Genomic DNA, 5,705 nt, shown 5'->3' on the forward strand with positions numbered 1-5,705 from the left:
GTTGAATAAGCACTACGGTCGTTGGATGGACATCGTACGGTCACTGGAGCTAGAATTGTTCATATTGACTAAGTTGACAAAGCCCTCCGTTCCCGTCAACTTAGTAGGCCCACAAGTCAGCCTCCCACTAAGGTGGGTCCTAGCAAGCAGGGGGACTATTCATTTTTTTGTGCGTAATAAGGAGGCACTTCCGGTGGGTCCGAGCTGACAGCGAGGGGAACATTTTTTTTGCGAAATGCGGTGGCCTGTCTGGTGGGTCCCAGCAGTCAGGAGGGAAACGATTTTTTTCGTGAAATATGGTGGCCCGTCCGGTGGGTCCTTGCTGTCAGGTGGAGGAATAATTATTTTGCGTGTAATAAGGAGGCACTTCCTTGCGGCTGCCATGGACCCAGCTGTCAGCCTCTCCACGTACAGTACTCTTCCGATGGAAGTCAGTCGTTGACCACATTGACCACGCCGCACCAAGAGCACCAGGGCGGTGGAAGATGGCGAGGCCTAGGAAGGAGATGACACGGAGCCGGGGAAGACGCGACGGTGGAAGCCCGCGCGGAGAGGAGTACGAGGGTTCACTGGTTCGTCTGTGGTGTGAGGCTGTCCTCGCCGCAGAATAACAGGGGGTGTGGCTGAGTAGAGGGATGCCCTGGCCAGCGCTGGGAGTAGTAGGGCCGGTGAGGCCTGCGCGGCAGCACAGCCGTCCACGGGAGGCGGGAGCACGCGGTCCCGTCGGCGCTGGATTTGGCGGTTGGAGCAAGAAGATCAGAGATTGAAGAAACACGACAGCCGTTGGATTAACATCCAACGGTTACTTCTGCTAGAATCGTTTGTTGACGTATATAATAACTAAAAAAACTTGCATACGCGTCAACTTAATAGGCCCACAAGTGAGACCATTCCCTCTTTTTTAAAAATTTATATATAGCTCATTGCAACTTCTTATGCAATTTATTGCAGTCCGTTTTTTGGTTGGCCAGGGCCAATTTCGCATATTTCTGTGGGTTCCAAACTATTTTTAATACCGAAATGTCAAGCCAGATTTAAAGTACTTCGAAGATATATTTAAATTAGGTTAATGCCCAGTGAAATAGGAATCTGAAAATGTGAAAAAATTCAGAAATTATAAAGTAATTGCCAATTTTTCATCTGTTTTTATATTTACAACCCATTCATATTACTTTCAAGATTTTCAGGCGTCTTGAAAGAGTTGCAGCCCATCAGGGTGTAGAAAAATAAGTAGGCCTGGATTGGGTATTCTTCAGAGAAAAAAAACTGGGCTCATTTTCACAAAGAAAAAAATAGCTGGGTTGGTCACATGGTGAACATAAAATATAAGCCTGGGCTAGACGGGCCACAACCCAGTTCAAACCCTGCTCCGTATCAACAGTAACAAAAAAAATACTGCTCGAGCAGCTACGTCCCAGGTGTCAGCCGATCTTGTGTTGTTCTCTTGTCTATTGACTATATACACTCACAATGTCGTGGGTCCCATATGTCAGGAAAACACTAGGAGGAAGCATTTTATTTTTCCATATGCTGACATGGTGGGCCCCTACTGTCATCCTCTCCACGTACTTCTGCCGATTCCTGTTGTTTGTTGATCATGTTGACAACGCGAGAGGGCGGCGCCGCGGCGAGCGCACCAAAGCGTGCGGAGGACGACAACGAGGCCTCGGACGTCGGCGTTAACGATTTAGGAGACGGTGTGGCAGCGATGTGTGCGCTGAGGCGCAGCCAGCCGTGGGAGGCGGAAGCAGGTGGCCCCGCCGGCACTGGTTTGGTTTTGGCGGCTGGAAGAACACAGGACTGAAGAAACACGACAGACTGTAAAAGCAGCAGGAGTACTTAACAACCTTAACTGAAACCAGCAGGGGCACTTAACAACCATAGCTAAAAGCAGTATGAGTACTGTTGGTGTCAAAACCGGCGGATCTCGGGTAGGGGGTCCCGAACTGTGCGTCTAGGCGGATGGTAACAGGAGACAAGGGACACGATGTTTTTACCCAGGTTCGGGCCCTCTCGATGGAGGTAAAACCCTACTCCTGCTTGATTGATATTGATGATATGGGTAGTACAAGAGTGGATCTACCACGAGATCAAGGAGGCTAAACCCTAGAAGCTAGCCTATGGTATGATTGTTGTAATTGTTGTCGTCCTATGGACTAAAACCCTCTGGTTTATATAGACACCGGAGAGGGCTAGGGTTACACAGAGTCGGTTACAATGGTAGGAGATCTACATATCCGTATTGCCAAGCTTGCCTTCCACGCCAAGGAAAGTCCCATCCGGACACGGGACGAAGTCTTCAATCTTGTATCTTCATAGTCTTGGAGTCCGGCCGATGATGATAGTTCGGCTATTCGGACACCCCTTTGTCCAGGACTCCCTCAGTAGCCCCTGAACCAGGCTTCAATGACGACGAGTCTGGCGCGCATATAGTCTTCGGCATTGCAAGGCGGGTTCCTCCTCCGAATAATTCATAGAAGATTGTGAACACCAGGATAGTGTCCGGCTCTGCAAAATGAATTCCACATACCACCGTAGAGAGAATAATATTCACACAAGTTCAATCTGCTGACGTATTTTGTGGCGTGACATCACACCACTACCAAGCCTTTACTTGAATCATTTTTATTATACCACCTCAGCGCGTTTAGCGAAGCGGTTTCCTTGGCACGTCTTGTCGAAGCAGAGATCGTGTTCCCCTTATTCCGGGATTCCCATCAAAACGGACGTGGGTAACCCAACCATGCCATTGATTGTGGCGCTTGGGAGATAAGCGAGTTTTACCAGGCCGGTGGCGACATATAGTTTCGTCCGCCCATATATAAGGGGATAAGGATCCACCTCTTTTACCTACGCCTTCTTCCTCCTTTGCTTATCCATCTCCGCGCACTCGAGCTCCAGCGCCCAAGTCCGCACATCTCACCTCAACCTTCTCCAACCATGTCCGGAGCAGGAGGCAAGTGGATGGCCTCCTCCATTACGGAGGGGCACATCGAGAAGCTGCGCAGCGCCGGATACCTGTCCAGTGACATCGCGCACCGGCTGCCCGAAGAGGGGCAGCTCATCCCCACCCCCAGGCCCCATGAGAGGGTCGTATTCCTTCCCCACTTTCTCCGCGGACTGGGCTTCCCACTCCACCCCTTCGTCCGGGGGCTCATGTACTACTACGGCCCGGACTTCCACGATTTGGCTCCAAATTTCATCCTCAATATCTCAGCGTTTATCGTCGTGTGTGAGGCCTTCCTCTGCATCCAACCCCACTTCGGCTTGTGGCTAAAGACCTTCAATGTCAAGCCGAAGGTTGTGAAGGGCAGCCAAGCGGAGTGCGGAGGCGCCATGGTGGGCAAAATGCCCAACGTCACTTGGCTCGAGGGTGCCTTCGTGGAATCCGTCAAAGGGTGGCAATCGGGGTGGTTCTACATCACCGAACCGCGTGACCCTAAATGGGTAGCGGCCCCCGAGTTCAGATCTGGCATCCCCATGCAGCTCACCTCCTGGAAAGAGAAGGGCTTGCTTTGGGGTAGTTCGGAGGAGCTGACCGGACTCCAGTCCTGTCTCCAGACCCTGGTGAACAAGAAGCTTAAGCTTGTCAACGTGATCCAGGTCATGCTTGTCCGCCGGATTCTCCCCTGCCAGCAACAGGACTTTAATTTGTGGGAGTTTGATCCAGCACAGCACCGGACCTTGAGCGGCCTCTTCGACACCACGTACAAAGAGGCCTGGAGGGTGCTGTTCAAGGGCGCCGAGGCTCCCGCATCCGCTACCGAAGATCGCGGATTCAGCTCGCAGCGTCCAGCTGGCGAGGTAAGCTACGTTATCCTTTATGGGACATTCGTTTTTCATAGTTTGACTCTATGCGGGATCTAAACTCCCAATGCCTTTAACAGGACTGGCAGAAGATATCCGGATAGGTTAACTGTCCGGCTCCCCTTCCAGAAGACCCAGCGGATGCCCGTTTAACAGGGCTGCTGGTCCCGGCACTTTACGTAGTGCCGGAGAAGAAGGCAAAGAAGAAGGCCACGGGAACCCGAAGGAGATCCCGACGTCAGGTGGTATCGGACTCATCGTCCGATGACTCCGAGAGGGACTCCTCCCCCGAGGAGGAGGAGAAAGAGGCCTCTCCCCCAGTGGGGGGAGAGAAGAAGAGGAAGGTCTCCCCAGCGAGGGAGGCCGAAGGGTCCAAGAAGGGAAGGACCCTTCCTCCAGACTGCTCCACCAACGCCGATGACGGCGACAAGGAGTGGCCCTCAAGGGCCTAGCCCCTGGCAAGATCGTAAGTATCCGGATTCCTGGATGATTTATAATTTTTCTTTTTGCCACGCGGTGTCTTTCTAATACCGCATACAACCTGTAGTCCGGCCAAGGACGATCTTCCCGCTTCGTCGAGCGGGTCCTTGGGTACGTCGAATATGGATTCCCTTCCGACCGCCTCCACCCCTCATGACGCTGACGACGCCGAGGTGGGATCCCAGGAGGGGACCCACCAGGAGGAGGAGGCTCCGGAGGTGCCGCAAGGCAACCTCCCGGACTTCGCGCCGGACTCTGCACCAGAACCATCAGTGGTTCCGGAGTCCGGCAGGCGGCCCCTTCGTAAGAAGGGCAAGACGGTGACACCAGCGGCCTCCGTCCAACCGGAGGCGTCGGATAACTTGTTGGAGGCGCTCAACGGTGCTTCCATCGAAGAAGAACACCGCACTGTCATGAGTGCGGTGATTCAGAAGGTTCAGCTCACCAAAAGCGGGCTGACCGAAGCCTGCAGCAGCCTTCTAACAGGCTTTGAGGTAAGAATTGTAAGACATGTAATATAATACCGCGTAGACAGTAGCCCCTGATGCTCGGTTCGGTGTTTGGAAAGAAAAGCCGGACTGAGGATCTAAAAAGATATACGCAGGAGTCTAAAAAATATGTCAATATGGGATTGCAAGTTGCGCTGCTAACCTCTACCGCACTGACTGCGGAGGTCAATGATTTGAAGCAAAACCTCGAGCGGTCCGAGAACAAGCTCGGCCGTGCCAAGAAGCAGCTCGAGGACAAGGAAGGTGAGTAACACCGTATTAAATTTGTACCTTACAGAAAAGGACTTTGGTTGGAAGAGAAATAACAAGGATAACGTGAGTACTCCAGGGGCCACGAACGAGGTGGCGACCCTGAAGGAGGCGGTGTCCGCGGCGGAACGCAATGCGGCCGCGGAACGAGCCGAGCGAGAGAAGCAGGAGGCGCGGGTGGCGGAGGTGCAGCAAGAGCTCCAGGCTCTCGTGGAAAAACATGAGAGTTTGGAGCGCGACTCAAAGACTCGAGAGTCCGAGCTTGCATCGGCTCTTGAGAGTGCCAAAGCCTCTAAGGCCGAAGCCCACAAGGCCCTCCAGGAAGTCGAGGCATTAAAGAAGATAGCGGCAGGTAAGGCATTTTTCATGCAAAGTAAGCATGTAAATGTGAATTACCTATTACTAACCCGCATTCGGAGCTCTCCAGGAGCGTTCGCAGATCTGCCCCGCAGCGTGTCCGATGCTGCCGCATTCTATCGGGCCGAGGAGGGGAGCTCGACGGAGAAGGTCTTCTGGTCTCAGTATGCTGAGGCCGGACATCCGGTGCCCCTTAGCGACTAGCTGAAGCAGCTGGTCAAGCTCCACAAGGTGGCCGAACAGGCCATGAAGGGCCTCATAGTTCAGCTGTGGCCCAAGGAGGCCATGCCTGGGAGCTACTTT

Source organism: Triticum aestivum, chromosome 5B (assembly GCF_018294505.1).
Source record: "Triticum aestivum cultivar Chinese Spring chromosome 5B, IWGSC CS RefSeq v2.1, whole genome shotgun sequence".
Lineage (NCBI taxonomy): Eukaryota > Viridiplantae > Streptophyta > Magnoliopsida > Poales > Poaceae > Triticum > Triticum aestivum.